The 20,369-nt window shown below is 42.7% G+C and overlaps 1 protein-coding gene across 1 annotated transcript in view; it reads right to left on the bottom strand.

Annotated features, from left to right (window-relative positions):
* Positions 1-18,875, bottom strand: part of HPCAL1 (hippocalcin like 1) — a 204,524-nt gene extending 185,649 nt beyond the window's left edge. Inside the window, exon 1 of the mRNA XM_063442164.1 lies at positions 18,191-18,875. The gene's annotated coding sequence lies outside the window, so the exon portion shown is untranslated. The remainder of the gene's footprint in view (positions 1-18,190) is intronic.
* Positions 18,876-20,369: the final 1,494 nt, after the last annotated feature.

Below are 20,369 nucleotides of genomic sequence, written 5' to 3' on the forward strand. Positions count from 1 at the left end.
TGCCCACTAAAAACAGATCCTCAAATGATGGCACATCACTTAATATCAACAAGCAAGCATTATCGCTGGTTACTCAAAAACAAGAGGTCAGTGCACGAAAGAATGTTTCCATAAGACCTTTGCTTCTCATATAAAAGTAGTGGTCGCTCAAGCCATCCTAAGCAATAATTGCAATGTATGTTGCTCTGTACGATGGTTAATAGGGTTGGATCCAAACTCTCCACCTGTGAAAATTAGTCAGTCATCCTGACTGACAGGGATTGAGTTTTTCTGTTACCTCAGGGGATCAGGGTACGTTACAGATTCATAGAAAGAGTTGACATGTAACCAGCAAAGAATTCAACTCACAACAGCATCCAATCTACCCTTTTATCACTTGGTAGTTGTGATGGGAAAGTTGTTTTAAAAAAATAAAATAATAATACATTTAAAAAAAAAAAAAATAAATAAAAGGAAGGTTGTGACGAAACATGGTGAAAATAAAATTAGCTGGCAGGAAAAAATAGCAAAATAAATAAATATTAAAAAAAAAAAAAAAAAAAAAAGGAAGTTGGTTCAATATTAACAAAAGCTTTTTCCAGACTGTCTGAACGTAAGAGGAAACTGTATTATTCTCAGATGGACTAAGAACGTACTTTATTTACCAGTGCAAACTATTTTGGTGGTGAAACAGACACAGACAAAGGTCACCAAACCATTAGGAGTGCAGCAGCGGAACCAAAAGGCTTAAAAAGGGACACTCCTGGCACCAATTCAACTGTAAAGGGACACCGTAGGCATTAAGACCAATTCTTCTCCATGAAGTGATCTGGGTGCCATGACCCCCTTGTCTTAACCCTGCAGTTTAAAACATTGCCATTCTGACGGACAATAGAGACGCTTCTGCAAAAAGAGCAGAGTAAAACTCTGCTATTTCTATCAGATGGTCATATAGACCAGTGCTCATCAACCCTCTCATCAAGGCACATCCAACAGTCTAGGATTTAGGGAATATCCAGGTGTTTAAAAAAAAAAAAAAAAACAGAAAAAAAAAACCCCCCTTATGCGTCAAAAAGTGTTTTTAGTTTATTTTCTAAACACCTTGGGTAATCCCTAAATCCTGGATTGTTGGGTGTGCCTTGAGAAGCACTGATATAGACCATCGCATTTTGGCATGCATGCGCGCTAGCGTCCCAGTGCTTTCCTGTGAATCAATCTTGATGATCTCAGCCAAGGAGGTGGAGCCAGCTGTAGACAGAAGCACGGCATGGGAGTAAACTTCCGTTTTAACCCTTGCAGGGGTTATGTGGGTTGTCACCTAAACAATGACTAGTACACTACAGCGTTGGCAATAAACATTTGTAGTCATTCTAGTGTTCCTATAATGAGCTTGATAGATTTAGGACTCATTGGTGTGCTGTTTTTTTCCCAAGAGGTTAAATAGACAGGCTTATAGTGCAGTAATCTACAAAATATTTGTCTTTTTTATGCAAAGACAGTAAAGATTTGAGCATGCAGACAAAATACAGATTGGAAACCTATTAAGAGATCTGCAGCTTTTGCAAGCCGTGTTTAGATATAAACCCAATTTGAAAAATCAAAACAAAAAAACAAAAGCATAATTAAATGCATGCATGTATTCACGTGGGGTATAGCTACTAAACAGTAATTTATTTTAGCGGGTCCCTTTAAAGTTGCATTGGTGCCTGGAATGTCCCTTTAAATATACAGTTTCCCAATCAGATTCTAAACAGCGTAATTAATAATATTGAAATAGTACTAATTTGTAACTGGTGGCCTGTGACTCCTCCCAAGAGACAATCGGCAAGGTAATCCAAAGTCACAGCAGATTAATTGCAGTTACAGCAATAATACTGGACGCATTCTGCCTGCCAGGCTGCAGACAACATGTGGCTTTCACGGACACCCTGTCTGCTATACTAACAGGGTTATTACTAAAGTGTGATCTGTCTGAAATTTCATAAATAATTCACTCAGAAATTAAAGTTTCAGGCCAAGATAGCCTATTCAAAAACAGAATATTTTGAGAATTTTTATAGTTAAAGGACCACTATAGTGCCAGGAAAACACTCGTTTTCCTGGCACTATAGTGCCTTGAGGGTTCCCCCACCCTCAGGGACCCCCTCCCGCCGGGCTGGATGGAGTGGAAGGGGTTAAACTTACCTCTTTTTCCAGCACGGGGCGGGGAGCTCTCCTCCTGCTCTCCGCCTCCTCGGCTGAATGCACATACGTGACAGGAGCCGCGCGCGCATTCAGCCGGTCTCATAGGAAAGCATTTACAATGCTTTCCTATGGACGCTTGCGTCTTCTCATTGTGATTTTCACAGTGAGAAGCATGCAAGCCCTCTAGCGGCGGTCAATGAGACAGCCACTAGAGGCTGGATTAACCCTAATAGAAACATAGCAGTTTCTCTAAAACTGCTATGTTTATAGAAAAAAGGGTTAACCCTAGCTGGACCAGGCACCCAGACCACTTCATTAAGCTGAAGTGGTCTGGGTGCCTATAGTGGTCCTTTAAACCATTATGGCCTAAATTTAGAATCTCACTTTGAATTCCCAACAGCTCAAACTTTAGTGTACAGTTCTCTAGAGGATTCACAGTCCTCTCTAAAAGAGCAATATGGCTAGTAGCATTGGACTGATCCCAAAATATGGTCCGGTAGCAGCCTCCTGTCTCTGCAATGGAATAATGTGGATGAAATGAAGCGGATTTGAAAATAAATAAATAAATAAAATGGGTCAAGACTGACAAAAGTTGAAAAATACCAATATTGTACAGGGCAGCCGAATATGTTGGCTCTATATAATGATAATATTAAAAAAAGATGGTACTTACTCTGTAAACGTTTATAAACAAAATAAACTACATTTAAAACATTTTTTTTTTTTAAGTGGTTATCTTCCTGAGCAATGCCCACGAAGCTGTTCCCACTGTCTTGCATGTGGTATGTAACACATGCAAGAGTACAACAATGACAGAACTTGTGCTTAAAAGTACAACATCGACATTCATCATGGCAGGTTAACGGCCTGGAGTTAAAAACTGACCCCACGAGGGAGCTCGTTGGGTTAGCATGCAGTCTTTTACAGTATTTGCAAAATATGCAAAAACCCTGAAAGAGACTTCGCTTCTTTAAAACCTAAACCTTGCAATTTGTTTTTTAATTCGCCTCCATCCATAAAGCCTCAAATGTAGTCCACTTAATCAGGGGCGTATTAGCCGCGAGACTAATGCCTTGGGCGGCATTTTCCAGGGGGCGGCAAAAAACGCCGCCCCCAAATGCCCAGGGCAAATGCCTTGTTAGCCTTGCGGCTAACTGACAAGCCCTCTGGGCGGGCGATCTGCTGGGCGGTGCTGGCGGGCGGCTGGCGAGGGAGCACTTCCTCTGAGCTGTCAGCTCAGCTCCCTCGCGCGCCGCAGAGTGAATGGATGTCTATTAGTGTGTATGTCTGTTAGTGTGTGTGTGTGTGTGTGTATGTCAGTGTGTGTGTATTTCTGTTAGTGTGTGTGTATGTCTGTTAGTGTGTGTGTGTGTATATTAGTGTGTATGTGTTATTGTGTCTGTGTATGTCTGTTATTGTGTCTGTGTATGTCTGTTAGTGTGTGTGTGTGTATGTCTGACTGTGTGTGTGTGTCTGTTAGTGTGAGTGTGTGTGTCTGTATGTCTGACTGTGTGTGTGTCTGTTAGTGTGAGTGTGTGTGTCTGTATGTCTGACTGTGTGTGTGTGTGTGTTAGTGTGAGTGTGTGTGTCTGTATGTCTGACTGTGTGTGTGTGTGTGTGTGTGTGTATCTGCTAGTGATACCGGAGAAACTGACGGAAGCCAAGCACAGAGAGATGGACACAGGTTTCTTCAGGAAGGAAGAGATTCTTTATTGGATCACCGATCGGGACTCAGAGGGACTAGCGTCACCAAAATACAGCAAAGTCTGAGCCCCGGACAATAGTGCAGGCTCCTTATATAGGCATATAACTCCTCCCATATTAAGCTCCACCCGCACATTCTCTTAACCAATCAACACAAATAAGAATTAACTTCCTGTTTGACCGCATGGCTTGTCCAGCACAATGGAGGAGGGGGAATACTATATCCTGTATTCTTGCACATGCTCCGTACACTACTGATCGTATCTTGCCACGTGCAACCAACTGATCGATACGTCAGCATATGCACGTACACATGCCACGTGGTAATCTCGGCCTACTAAATTTATTTTTACCGAGATTCCACCACATTCCCCCCTTTGATGCCTCTTGATATTTTACAATTACTTGAGGCATCACATAACCTTAGTTTTGCTTACACCGCAAGTTACCTTGAACCAGACCAGACTTATCTTATGATGTGAATCTTTTAACACTCATCTTCCTGCATTGGTTCTCCTTGATCTAGAGCCTTATACTTATATATCGCCATTATCTGTGCAGCAGCCTTCCTCTCTGCTATACTTCCTATCAGGCTTTGCACAGACCTAACTACTAAGGGTATAAGACACGGTAGGAGTAGACACAACAGTAAAATCAGTAGGACTCCACCTACCACTGCCTTAAGCCCTCCAAACCACTCATACCAGCTACCAAACCAACTACTTGGATTGTACCCTTTCCATACTTGAGTAGGCACATGCGCTAGTTTAACCATATGGCTAGTAAGCTCAGCTATTGCTTGCCCTTCGTCGTCTATTTGAAGACAGCAATTGCTTAGGTTAAACTTCCCACATACACCTCCCTCTACTGCCAAAAGGTAATCCAAGGCTAATCTATTTTGGTAGACTGCTGTCCTCATCCTGGTGTTATGCTTCGCTAGAAGATTGAGCGCTTGTGATGTCTCATTTGTGATAATCTCAACCACCGCCTGTAATCTTATAATACGGTTGAGCATATAAATAGGGGTTCTATAACCAAAGGTACCATCCTCAGCCCACGTGGCTGGCCCATAATAATCTATAATACGCTGGGGAGGCCATTCATTATCTTCCCAGGTGCCTATCTCTATGGGTCCCCTTTTCTTCCTATGATTCACATCATACACTTTAACACCTAAAGTCTCACCCGTTTCAATCGGTAACAAGAAGAAGGATGGTTTGAGCATACCCAACACACATGCCCCTTCCCAGTCCTGTGGCAGCTCCGAATAGGCTTTCTTACCACAGATCCAGTACAAATTTGCTGGGGCTCTCCAGGTAGATGTGATAGATAGATCAAACCACACATCCTTTAAATTGGCGTATCTAGCAAACGGGTTTGATGGTTCTGAGACATTTGAAGCCGACCACCAAGTTGTATTCTTTGTATCATCATCATAAGCTTTTTGCCCTAGACAAGTTAATTCTCCTACAGAAGTATTATACATTATTCCTTTCCTTGCTATGCAAACATAACCTATGATGGAGGTCTTTAATCTCCACTCAGATTTACCTCTAACACTCATATGATAATCGGCTTGTGTAGATATTAATTGGTCAACTGCCTCAGAACCGGACATTACCTCCTTTGCTTCCCAAGGCCATTGGTCTCCCATGTTAGTACCTCCACACACATAGCAGTTGGTAACATTAAGACTACCGGCAATACTTTCAGCTAGATCAATGAACAGGTTTTTAGCGTTATGGGGGATCTTATTATCTATACTCATCTCTTCATAAAAGGAATGGTATACTTGATGAGTCTGGGAGGATACCGTATCAGTCTCTATTCCTATAAACAATAATGTCCCAGGATCTAAACCCGTCCCGTATATCTGAAACCCAAATAAATTGCCATACTTAGCTAGGAACTTGTCGGGGTTATTAATAAGTATATGGACTGGGTTGCATTCCATAGACTTACAATAAGGGCTAGTCGGCAACTTAGTCACTATCATGTCTTTGTCTACTGTCTGTCCCCAAGTCGCCCACCCCACACAAGACCAATATGGGCAAAAGTTATAGTCTTTATTTGGGCATCTAGGACTCACATATTTATTTTTACTACTGGGACAAATATATTTATCATTAGACCCATACGTCCTCTCCCATCTAAGATCCCCACATACATTCCACGGCTTTCTACCACTCGATATCGCTTTGCACGCATCAAATAGCAGAACACCCGAAGAATGTACGGATTCTAACACCGTCTTGTTAATTAGGGTCCCCTGAGGATCTCCATTCCTGAGAGTCAACCAAATTGTACGAGGTTGATACTCCGGACTGAAGCACTTAGGTTCTCCTACTCCTAAATGGCACACACTATAGTCTATATTTAAGTATCTACATCTCGATACATCTCCTTTACACTCGTATTGTGAATGCCAAATTAGGGTTTGGGAAATATGGTTACCTGTTCTCGTAGTCTTAATGCATACCTCACAGCTAGGAGTGTCGGTACCTCTACCTTCCTGAATATAAAAACACATGTAAATAAACACAATCAAAAGCACATCTTTCGCCGTCATCCTCAGTCTTCGTCCGTGCGATGGAACCTCAGCTTCCAGGATGTGAGGGCTGCAGGGAATGGAGTCCTGCTCGTCTTCACAGGTGTCCCTTCGAGACTTTCCTGGCTTATACACTATGTGTTGGTAAGAGGACAGGCTTTATTATGGCCTTCTCACTCACACCTGTAACAATAAAATTTGTAATCCACAATAATTCCTCGTTACTCCGACTGAGTAGTGCGTTTCAACCGGATCTTGCAGGGATTCTCTGGATCTGCTGTAACTTGCCAAGAATCGACTGCTGCTGGTTTAACCCTGGAGTGATGTATCCACGGAGTCACTTCGGCTACTTTTATCGCTGTAGGGGTAGACAAAAGAACAACATAAGGACCTCTCCACTTGGGCCCTAACGGTACATTATTCCACTCTTTAATCCACACTTGGTCTCCTGGATGATAACTATGAACAGGGGGATAAATATTCACAGGTAATCTATCTTGTACCCATTTCTGTACCTCCTCCATAGTCTTACCCAATTCTACAACCTGCTGCCGAGTAATTCCTTCTCCCAACTGACTCAAATCCCCCCTTAAGTTACCAAGTACGGGAGGTGGTCGTCCATACATAATTTCAAAAGGAGAGAGGCCCATCCTTCTGGTAGGGGTACTGCGGATTCGCAATAGAGCTATAGGTAAGAGAACGTTCCACTTAAGTTGGGTTTCCTGACACATTTTAGCCAACTGGTTCTTAATAGTTCTATTCATTCTCTCTACCTTACCAGAACTCTGGGGTCTATATGCAGTATGAAGCCTCCACTTTATACCAAGCATATGAGTCAGTTGTTGTAGGCACTGGTGAACAAAAGCTGGACCATTGTCCGATCCTATAGAACAGGGTAGTCCATATCGAGGTATTATTTCTCGTAGCAGGAATCTTACAACTTCTCCTGCTTTCTCTGTACGAGTAGGACATGCTTCTACCCAGCCTGAATAGGTGCACACAATTACCAGCAGGTAACGATGTCCACCCGATTTAGGCATCACTGTAAAGTCTATTTGTAGATCGGACATGGGGAGTCCCCCCATAAACTGGACTCCTGGTGGCTTTACTGGTCCTTGTCTTGCATTATTCTTAGCACACGTTACACATCTGCGTACAATGGCCTGAGTCAAGTTGGACAATCTTGGTATGTAGAAATGTTTCCTGAGAGATTCTTCAGTACTGTCTCTCCCAGAATGTGTCCCGTTGTGATAATTTTGGACAATTTCTACCGCTAGTGATGCTGGTATGACTATTCTTCCATCTTCTAGCTGATACCACTTGTTCTCCAAATACTTTCCCGGTTCAGTCTTTAACCACTCCTCTTCTTGAGCTGTATAAACTGGAGTCCATTGGGACAGTGGAGTTGGTATTAGAGCAGCTATATGCCCCACATACTCCTGTCTTCCTGATTCAGCAGCACGCTTAGCTGCACTATCTGCCATCCGATTTCCTTTGGTTACATCACCATCTCCTCTCAGATGCACTCGACAATGTATGATACCGACTTCTTTCGGCTCCCACACTGCTTCCAATAGTTGTAGGATTTCAGCTGCGTACTTGATTTCTTTGCCTTCTGAATTCAGTAGTCCTCTTTCTTTATACAAAGCTCCGTGGGCATGAGTGGTTAAAAACGCATACTTAGAGTCCGTATAGATATTTACTCTTAAACCTTCAGCCAATTGTAACGCTCGTGTTAGTGCTATCAATTCTGCCTTTTGTGCTGATGTTCCTTTCGCCAGTGGCCGAGCTTCTATCACCTTGTCTATTGTTGTTACTGCATATCCTGCATAGCGGATCCCTTCTTTCACATAACTACTGCCGTCGGTGTAATATTGAACATCGGGGTTCTGGATGGGAAAATCACGAAGATCTGGTCTACTTGAAAATACTTCATCCATTACTTCCAAACAATCATGTTGACTTTCAGTAGGTTGTGGCAAAAGGGTAGCTGGATTTAAGGTGTTTACAGTCTCTAAATGCACTCTTGGGTTTTCACACAACATTGCTTGATACTTGGTCATACGGCTGTTACTAAACCAATGATTTCCTTTGTAATCCAACAACGTCTGTACTGCATGTGGGACTCGTACATAAAGTTCTTGACCCAGAGTGAGTTTATCGGCTTCAGCTACTAGCAGGGCGGCTGCAGCTACGGCTCTTAGACAAGGTGGAAGTCCGCTGGCCACTGCATCCAGTTGCTTAGACATGTAGGCAACAGGTCTTTGCCATGATCCCAAGTACTGTGTCAATACTCCCACAGCCATTCTTCTTTGCTCGTGTACATATAAGTAGAATGGTCGTGTGTGATCAGGTAGACCTAATGCTGGGGCACTCATCAAAGCCTTCTTCACATCTTCAAATGCCGTTTGCTGTTCTTGGGTCCATAAGAAGGGGTCGTGCTCTGTACCTTTGATAGCTGCGTACAGAGGTTTTGCTAGTATCGCATAGCTGGGAATCCATATCCTACAGAAGCCTGCTGCCCCCAAGAATTCTCGCACTTGTCTTCTATTCTTGGGTATTGGTATTTGGCAGACAGCTTCTTTTCTCTCTGGCCCCATAATCCTTTGACCTTCAGAGATATGGAATCCCAGATACTTGACAGTTGGCAAACACAACTGAGCCTTCTTTCTGGACACCTTGTATCCTGCCTTCCAGAGAATGTGTAGTAGATCGTGCGTTGCTTGCTGACAGATTTCTTTTGTAACTGCTGCTATCAACAAGTCATCTACATATTGTAACAAGACACACTCTCCTGGGATGGACTCGAAATCCAATAGATCTTGACTTAGGGCTGAACCAAATAGGGTAGGTGAATTTTTAAACCCTTGGGGCAGTCTTGTCCAAGTCATTTGGCGTTTTGAGCCCGTTACAGCGTTCTCCCATTGGAAAGCGAAAATACATTGACTTTCTGCGGCAATTCGGAGGCAAAAGAAGGCATCTTTGAGATCTAAGACTGTGAAGTAAGTAGCCCCGCCCGGAATTAAAGCAAGCAGGTTATATGGATTGGGTACAACTGGATGTATGCTAACAACCGCATCATTGACTGCTCTCAAGTCCTGCACAGGTCGATACTCATCTGTACCGGGCTTTTGAACAGGCAGCAATGGGGTGTTCCAGGGGGAAGTACAGAATTTTAGGATACCATACCGTTTGAACTTATCCAGATAGGATTGGATGTTCTTCTTAGCCTTCTGCGGGATGTGGTATTGTCTTAGGCTTACTGGATAAACCCCAAGTTTTAGTTCAATTTTTATAGGTGGAATATTGCGGGCCAGTCCTGGTGGGTTGTTCTCTGCCCAAACTCCTGGTATGTTAAATAATGTCTCATCACTCCTAGGGTTTTGGCTAGTCAACACTGTATAAAGTCGCCACTCTTCTTCCTTTGGTACGGATAAAGTCATAATACCTGAAGGTCCATTAAACTTTAAGGATGTTGTTCCATTTGGTAGGAACGTAATCTGCGCTTGTAATTTTGATAGCATATCACGTCCCAGCAATTGGACTGGACATTCAGGCATATAAAGGAATTGGTGTTTTACTACGTGGCCTCCCAATGTACAGAGTCGACTTTTAAGAACCGGTCTTTCAGCACTTCTTCCAGTTGCTCCTATCACAGTAATAGTCCTTCCAGATGGAGGAGCAACTAGATTAGTCACCACTGAATGTTCAGCACCAGTGTCGATCATGAACGCGCTCCTTTTTCCCCCTATTGATACATCGACCATAGGCTCCGCTCGACCAAGGGGGATGGAGCCCGGTCGGTATCAATAGTCCTCCATGACCGTGTCAGCCAATCCTACGAAGTCCCTACCTTCTCTATCGCGGGACCTTTGCGCTGCTGGAATATACCTGTCTTCCCTAACACTTCCTCTGTTCCCATTACTCCCTCTATAACCATTACTCCCTCCGGGGCCTCCTCTACCTCTCGCTCTGCCTCTAAAGTTTCCATAACCTGTCCTAGGTCTGTCTTTCTCAGACTGTTCCCTTCGCGGACACTCATTTCTCCAATGCCCTTCTTCCCTACAGTAAGCGCACTGATTTCTACTTAGAGGTTCCTCATTCCATCTACTATCGCCTCTATCTGGGCCCCGTCTATCTACGCCTGCGATCGCTACCGCTAGCATATCAGCCTTTTTACGCATCTTGCGCTCTTCCTCTTTCTTACTTTCTGTATCCCTGTTCATATAGACCTTATTTGCTACCTCCATTAGTTGGGTGATGGACATACCTGCAAACCCTTCTAACTTTTGTAGCTTGCGCTTAATATCTCCGTATGCTTGGCTGACAAAGGCGGAGTTAACCATTCGGGAATTGTCTGCGTCTTCCGGATTAAAGGGGGTGTACAAGCGGTACGCCTCCAATAATCGGTCATAAAAGACACTGGGCGCTTCATCGCTTTTCTGAATCACCTCAACTGTCTTCGACATGTTAATGGCTTTCTTTCCTCCGGCTTTCATGCCAGCAATTATAGCGTCTCTATAGGCTCTAAGTTGAACCATATCAGCACCATTTACGTTCCAATCGGGATCAGTGTTGGGATAGTGTGTTGCGGCCCATGCTGCTGGATTAGCTTGGTTCAAAGCACGGGCTCTATCTTCTAATGCTTTAATGGCTGCTTGATTTATTCTTGTCCTTTCCTCATTGTTAAATAAAGTCATTAGTAACTGCTGGCAATCAGCCCATGTCGGATTGTGCGTCTGTACTATTGAGGTGAACAGATCAGTCATGGCTTGTGGTTTCTCAGTATACGAGGAATTATGGGTCTTCCAGTTTAAAAGGTCGGTAGTGGTAAATGGGACATATACGAAGACTGGGTCAGCGTGTGCCATTTGTCCTGCGGCATCAATATAAGCTGACCCGGGATTTAAGCGAAGAGGCATCTGATAGTGCTTTAATTGTTGGGCACCAGTCAACTGTCGGGTTTGGATGGGGCTACGTAGGGAAGCGTCAGTCATGGGTTCCGGTCGGGGAGAGATAGGGTATGGGGATGTGGGAGGTTGGTTTTGGGAAAAGGTAGTGAATAGAACACTTCGGGCCGAGCTAGATGAAGCTTGACCGGAAGTCTGAAGTGGCGCCAAATCAGGATATTCGTTTTTAATGGGGGTGGGTTCTGGTTCCGGAAGGGGAGATTTAGTACGAGGGGGGGTGGATCCTGTACTGGAGGAGGAAGCGGAAGTGGATGAGGGTAATGAGGGGAGGGGTGCAGGGCTTCCTGCGTTTGCGTCACTTCTTCTTAACGGAAAGTAAGGGGGCGGCAAAGGGATCTCGGACTCAGGGGGCGTGTCCAAAATGGGCCTAACACCAGTCCTAGTGGACGAACAAGTCCTAGCTACCATGAGGCGACACTGCTCCTCGTGGCATGTCTGGAGCCATTTTGGCGAGTCATTTACGGCCTGTCTCCAACAGTCAATATAAGGAAACTGGCCGTAAAGTTCAGGCCTACCTGATACAGCCACGTGTAAGCGCTGTACCAGAGTTGGATCCAAACTGCCACGTGGCGGCCATGCCGCAACCAAAGTAGGCCACTCCCTAGTACACAAAGTGACCAAACGTACAGGAGACATCTTTACCCCAAAATCACAAACTTTGAATCCCTTTTTAAAATTCTTAACCATACATCCTAAGGGATCCGGAATCGTTGACTGCGACGCACCCATATTTAACAATGGAACGTCGTCGACAACGAATACTATACACGCGTACTTATTCAACAGTCACACCCGTTTCCTCTGGCAACAGCACCACGTGGTACGGTTACCAAGTGAAACGTACACAATAACAATAATCACCCAGGGAATTCCCGTACACACACAGCTGTTACACCAGTCACTATATAATCAATATTATGCCCTTTGGCGTAACTATACAGTCACCCACGCTATAATTCTCTATATACGAATTACCCGTCTATAACACACCCCAGTAACATCGTCTTTTACAAATAGCGGTTACAGTACGGTTAGCATAGGTCAAAGCACAAGTTAAGGTCACAATACAATTATTAGTGGTTATGGTGTTAAACATGCAATGGACGACAATGATTAGTACTTATTATACAATGTCAGTAAATATACAGGGTTATGGTACCGTGCACTATAATACAGCAACACACTATTAACACTCTCGCTAGACGGCTGAGCTCGCGCTATCTAACAAGATATACACTTTACTAAAACAATCGTTAGCACATTTACAATTCCCAACTAAACTATTGGCCAGTACCTTGAATGGACTACCTAAAAACAATCTACATACGTTTTGGTTAGCCACACTGCCCAATCACCACATATATAGCGAGCTAGAGAACCGAATTTACACAGACGCCTCTTAGTCGCACTATCAAAAGTCTAGTGGGTTCCAAATTTACACGCCTTCCCACTTAGCCCAGATAGGATGAGAACTAGCGAACCGGATTTACACAGACGCCGCTTAGTCTCCCGGTCCCTCCGACCTAGCGAACAAAATATACACCCTAGAACGCTAGTCTAGACAAGACACCGGTGTCCGGCTAGGGCTTATTTTACACCAGAGCGCCCTGCCTGACTAACCAAATCAAACGGTCTGACTAAAGAGCGTTCGATCGAGCGGTGCGCCTTCGCTCCTTCCCTCCGACAGAGGGGGCAGATACAGATTCAAAAACCCCTTTGGGCCTACCGCACAATCGGTATACCCCTAGCGGGTCCTGCCGTCTAAAACAGCAGTTATCTTACCTCCTCGTTCCTGAACCTGAGTTCACACTCATCGACGGGGACACCCCAGCACTTCTCACGTAGAGGCCGATGATCTCCTGGACAACAGACCAGTGGCGCCGAGACGAAGGGAGGTCCACGCAGAAGTTCAGGGGTGCAGCCGTAGAGAACGTGGGCAAAGATAGACCGTCTCACGCCTCTGCCTCTCAGCTACCGTTGAACGATGAGCTTCCCGGCCAATGCACCAAATGATACCGGAGAAACTGACGGAAGCCAAGCACAGAGAGATGGACACAGGTTTCTTCAGGAAGGAAGAGATTCTTTATTGGATCACCGATCGGGACTCAGAGGGACTAGCGTCACCAAAATACAGCAAAGTCTGAGCCCCGGACAATAGTGCAGGCTCCTTATATAGGCATATAACTCCTCCCATATTAAGCTCCACCCGCACATTCTCTTAACCAATCAACACAAATAAGAATTAACTTCCTGTTTGACCGCATGGCTTGTCCAGCACAATGGAGGAGGGGGAATACTATATCCTGTATTCTTGCACATGCTCCGTACACTACTGATCGTATCTTGCCACGTGCAACCAACTGATCGATACGTCAGCATATGCACGTACACATGCCACGTGGTAATCTCGGCCTACTAAATTTATTTTTACCGAGATTCCACCACACTAGTGAGTGTCTGTTAGTGAGTGTGTGTTAGTGTGTGTGTGTTTATGTTAGCTAGTGTATGCGTATCTGTCAGTGAATGTGTGTGTGTGTGTATTTAGAAGGCGGGGCGGGGGAAGGGTTGGGTGGGGGTGGCGCAGGCGGGCGGGAGGGGGGCGCCTGAGTTTTGTCCTGCCTAGGGCAGCACAAAACCAGGATACACCACTGCACTTAATTAGTATACTTTGGAAAAAACCTAACTTACTTTTTTGATTAGAACACATATTGAACACTATTTCAGTCTTAAGACACAACACATGAAAGGGTGACTTTATTGAAAACAATGGGGTGCTTTTTACTTGTTAATACGGCCTGCCAACAAAGTTGTGGATGACATAGATTTTGCTGTATCATGATGCCAGCATGACCTATCGGCATGATCCAATCACCAGTGAGATTCCACTCTAGAATTAAACTGTATCAATCATTCACAATTCCGGTGTATTCCATGTAGTTTGAGAAAAATGTATCTGTTCATTCAGCTAGTGAAACAGTGTAAAATGTATGGATAAACCTTATGGGTTCCTGATCTGTATTTTATAATCGTGGAGACAGCAGACTCAGTAAGCCTGTATAAAGGCAAGTGGATGGCATACACATTTAAACCCAAAATCTAAAACACCTACAAACCTACCATTCTGTATAAACAGGCCTTTTTCTGTACAAGTTTCCCTTGGATAAGATTGCATGACTAGTATCTTTTTAACATTCTCTCAAAAAAAAAGGCTACAAATTTGATGATGAATAAGAACACAATTGATCCGCTGATCCAACTTATTCAACAAAGTGGAACACATGTAGAAGTCCTAGAAGGCTCGATCATGTACGTTTTCCCCAAAGCAAACACAAAAAAAAACCACGAACTTCTGGCTTAGTACATTTTTTTAGTTTGAAACGGTTTGGTGGGGAGGAGGTATTTTCTCCAGGAGAGACACCATTCTCCTCCCCACCTACATCCCCCCCCCCCCCAAAAAAAAACCAAACAACTCAGAAACAGAATTTAATGACACTTTGAGGAGTACAGAAACACATTTTTAAAAAACTAGAGCTACAGATTGTAAAGAGTATGGGTGTAACCCTCTATGTACACCAAAACAAGAAAATAAAGGCACTGCCCTCGAAAATGTATAAACAGAACATATAATCTATATTTAGCTTGACTGAAAAAGGTGAATAAGCACAAAGTACAAACTATAACTATACAGAATGTGCTGCACAACATATCTGCAACTTCTTATCTGATCTCTGACCTGACTACATTTTCAAACACTTTTATACACCAGAGTTCAAACATATAGTGGCTCCTGACAGGCTTATCAGCAGGAGCTGAGGACAGGAAGATGGTGGCCTCGATGCCCCTTAGTAGTAATTTGTTTGACATTTATTGGCAGTTTCGTACACACATTGTAAAAAGACAAAGCATTGCAGAATACATTCTTTCTTCACTGTCCCCCAGGGCACGAGCTGACAAGACCATGGGATTCTCCTTAGACCAACTTACGCAACAACAGAGAAGGCTCTTCTTTCTCTCAGCTGCATTTATCAACAACAGAGGGAATTAAAACGTTAATACAAGTTCTGCCTTTTGTCTATATGAAATAAATTGTCCATACTTTTGAATCCACTGGAATCAGTGATATTCCAACGCATTTTACATCTTTATAAAATATTCAAAAAATGACAGACTTGGCAAACTTGTGTTGAGTTGTATACTAAATGTTTACCATTTGAAAATAAATTGGTAGCTGGAGAATTTTCCCCCATATTGGAAATTTTTATCTGCAACATTATATTCCTCTATATTTATAAGTTTGTGTTTTGGCGCTATTCTCCATTTGTGTTTAAAAGGAACTGCTGCGGAAAATCTCTCCCAGCACTAAAATAAGAGGTAAGAACTCTCTAAATATATATATATATATATATATATATATATATATATATATATATATATATATATATATATATATATATATATATATATATATATATACACATACACACACACATACACATACACACACACACTTTACCATTAGAGAGTACTTTTAATGGTATTATTGAATGAAGCAACAATACTGCTCATACACAACTGTTTCACATCAGAATAAAAACATTGACAATCACCTATAACTTGCGTTAAATGTGACACTCTATGCATCATAGCCAGTACAGTGTGCTATAGTGGTTATGGTGCCAGGAATCCCCAGAAGCTGGCCACAGTAATCTTTCAAATTTACCTTGCTGAATCGGGCACAATCCTTCCTGTCAGGCCTCAAGTACTAGAGGTGTCTGATACAACAATGTAAAGATTAACAGTTTGACAGACTTTCAGGTCAGATAGTGAAAGTTCATACTTTATTATGATGCCAACTTATACCAGGTTTAAGGAATATTCATGGGCTGAAAGGATCAGCCTATGACTTTCAGTCAATAAATATGGTTTAAACTTTGTACGCGTTTATAATTTTGGAAGTATGAAATTCTGCTTGAATGGAAGGCCTGAGGACACCCAACACGGCAAGTTAAAAGCAAACTATAAGCCAGAGTGCTTGTCCCTATAACATTTTGATGTGATTTTCAGTTTTATTTTAACATATACAGTAAAGATTATAAAGTGACATCGCAATCTAGGCCAGTCGAGGCACGGCCAGGGCACACAATGCAAATGAGGATGAAAACAGAAACATTGTTTCTCGCTCTTCTCCAATTATTTTAAAGTGCAGAAAATATAAACAATTGTAAATATGATGGAAAGGTAGTAGTCTAGCTGCATGCTCCCAGTAGCAATAGCGATGTGTTGATTTCTACATTTAAATTTTATTTTTCAGATCTCAGAAACCAAGTTTGTTAAATAGAGATAAATAAACAGAGAGTGTTAAAAATCAAGATAAGCTGCAGTTTCCTTGTAATACTCTTATCACAAAACATATCTATGATCAAGACATCATACTGAACAGGCTACAACCTGGAAATAAGACTACAAGGTTACTGTCAACCATTGATCAACACGTTCCCTTCCAAATCACATTCTGATCTTCCTTGAAGAGGTTAAAAAGGTTATATGTAAGGTTTACATGAAAGAGAGAGTAGGATGTTACTCATATCAGAATGATCAAACATGAGACTGGGTATCTTCCAACTTCAACCTAGACAGCAGCCTTAATATCAGAGCAAATACAATCCACTGAGTCAACTAGCAAAAATAATCAGATTTATTTAACATATCCACGTAAGGTTTTGTATTATTCCTAGGCAACCAGTGCATGCATGTTAGTTCTCAGTCTAGATGTAATCTAATATTCATGTACACAGCCAGCATGGATAAAATGTTATATATAACCTGACTTCAGCATCATTTATTATACAGTACACAGACAGTTAGATTACACCATTACACTAGGAGTTTATCGCACCATGTCTAATGCAAATAACAGATAGATATTGTTCCTGCATAGCCTCTCAAATAGCGACCAAAAAGTTAATAAAGCAATTCTAATATATAAACAATAAATAAACAAAAAACAGTATTCTATAAACACTGCATCAAAAACAGAGACTCTTATCGCAAACAGATCTGGGGTCATTCCATTATATCGAACTGGTTACAACTTGGAAGAATATGCACACCATTGTAAAACAGATGTATGAGCACAGAAGCAATACATTGTAATTAGAATCAGCTTTGCTGTAGGATTTCCAAAGTAATCTGTGATTGCATCATTAAAACGATCACTTTATCCAAGGCTAAATCATGACTCTGGTATAACAGAGTGGATTCTCTCAGATCACCTGCGAAGTTCCCTTGTACTCTGAGCGACTTCCAATTAATCCTGACACGTCACATCATTCGCCTATACACATACAAAAAAAACCTCCAACATCAAATTACATCAGAAAATAAATTATGGGCTATGCCAGCATTGTGTCCCCCTCTAAGGTATCACAAGGGGTCTCTAACGTGTGAACGGTTACATTGATGCTCATTTTAACTATTGCTAGGGCAGCCAGGAGTGAACAGTTATTCATTAACCTCTACCATCACCCAGAAAACACCAACAGTGAGGTCTCCAGTTATTGAAGAACTACGGCTCCCATGACGCTTTGCTGGCTTTCAAGAACAGCTGGGAAGAGAAAAGTGTACTGTTTGACATTTCTCCAACACCGAATAGCTATATGTCTTTGCAACATCCAAAAGTTGATCAACTAAGTTCCAATTACACTGCACCGACCCAGCCTTCTCTGTATGTACACAGGGCTGCAGGAGAAGCTATGCAATATTAATATGAAATAATACCCCATCAGAGGGAGCTTGGATCACTTACCGGCAGCTCTGGGAGGTTTCTCCTGCAAGGTGACTCGCTCTCCTCGCCAGTCAGTTAGTTACTTTGTATCTGGGTCGCTTCTGATGCAGGATCCTCGGTGACAGCCCGGTTATCACTCAGCAAATAACCTATTCACCAACACCAGGAGAGGGAAGAGGAAATGTGAGGATGTTGGGGTGGGGTGGGGGGAGCGTGGGATCCAAAGATCAACCAAAGTAGGAACAGAGTGAAAACTCCTACTAATTATAAAGAATAATAAATAAAGCAGCCCGGTGCTGGGAGGTTAGCAGGGATGGAGAGCTGCACACAGACCTCAGCTACCTGCCTTGCCGCACACAGGCTCTGAGCTCCTGTCACTTAGCATAGTTTGTAAAGGCTGCCGGTGGGGGCACTTTGCATAGTAAGGAGGAGAGAGGACGACAGCAGACCAACAGCGCCTTCAGTGCAATGTAATATTACAATAGAGCCAGCCTAGCAGCCTGCCAGGGGGAGGGAGGAGACTGGCTGATAGTTATCTAACCCTGGAACAATTCACAGAGGGTTTGGAACGTTCAGCAACTATGTTTCAAAGTGTCTCCGAACGTTCCAAATATCCCCAGCAGACTGGAATGTTGGGAGTTGTGTACAGAATGGGAGCCTGCAGAGCTATCTCCCCCCCCTGTAGTTAGTGGTTGGTACAACCCATTCGCTTTTCTATGAGTGCAGACAGAGCTCATGAAGTAGTTGAGGGTGGAGTTGGGAAGAGGTGTACTTGCAGAGTGAGTGCCAGGCTGCATGTCTCACCAAGCACACATAGTTAATACTTTGTCTGAATGCTTCTTATCAGGAGGCTCCCTCTACTGTCTGCCACACAGAAAGGTGTATGAGGATGGCTGTGGTAACATATGTATTGTGTGAGTTTAAAAGACTAGGCTACAACAATAACACTTTTTTATAGTACATAAGAAAAACCAACAAAGCACACAGATTAAAAAAAAAAAAAAAAAAAAAGATAAATCAACTTTGTGATCTGTTCCCAGAAGAGAAAAAAAACCCTTTTATTAGACAATCCTGGTGGAAAACAAACAGACGTATTACGCTTTCACCTCACAGATATTGTTGGATTACGTTCTTGGTGAAGGGTGGAGGTTCTGGTGCAGTATGGGTCTTTCTCTACAGCCAGCTGCACGTTACTGCAATTATCTTTATGAGCTATGGTGAATGAAGCTGGGGCTGGATCATGTACTAAACTGCATATATCTTCATTCGTACTCCTGTATGAATGAACTGATCACCATTAAAAGGTAATGAGAGCACTTGCGGAGGATTATATAATGATACGTAGAGATAACACAGTTATTTATTTATACAATATTGTACCAGGATGGATACATTGAGATTTCTCTCGTTTTCAAGTATGTCCTGGATCCACAACACAGTGCATTGTTACAATAGAATACAAAAAAAAAAAAAAAAAAAAAAAATTCTATGAATTCCATAATGTTGTTTTAGTGCTCAAAGTGGTTTTTTTTTTCCATTTGAGATAAAGTGAAATGCTGCACATACAGACTCCAGGCACCATGACCCCTTCAAAAGTGGTCATGGTATTTGGAGTAACCGTTTAAAGATTAGAATTGATTTGAATTCAAAATAGTTTATATTTTAGTTGGAGAGAAAAAAAAATCTTGTACAGCTGTGTGTGTTTTATGTTACAGTCTGACTATGACAGCCTCATTTTAACAAGCTGGTTGGCAGCTCACCTGGCATGTGCCAAATGTAATAGTTACGGTAACACGGTATCCCCTGGGGGTTTTGAAGCATTTCACATTATTATCCATTAACACCAAATTCCTGATTGGTAATTCTCACATTTACTAAAGCCAAATCTGATCAGAATTTGGTCAACCTGACTGAATCTGCACCATTCAGCTGTACGGATTCAATGTCTGATTTAAAATCAGTGCTTTTCACATGTAAAATCTATAGATTGTAAATGATCCAATACATTTTACAAAGCACCAACGTTAAAGGACCACTCTAGTGCCAGGAAAGCATACTCGTTTTCCTGGCACTAGAGTGCCCTGAGGGTGCCCCCACTCTCAGGGACCCCCTCCCGCCGGGCTCTGGAAAGGGGAAAAGGGGTAAAACTTACCTTTTTCCAGCGCTGGGCGGGGAGCTCTCCTCCTCCTCTCCGCCTCCG

The sequence above is a fragment of the Pelobates fuscus genome, chromosome 2, assembly GCF_036172605.1.
Source record: "Pelobates fuscus isolate aPelFus1 chromosome 2, aPelFus1.pri, whole genome shotgun sequence".
NCBI classification, from domain to species: domain Eukaryota; kingdom Metazoa; phylum Chordata; class Amphibia; order Anura; family Pelobatidae; genus Pelobates; species Pelobates fuscus.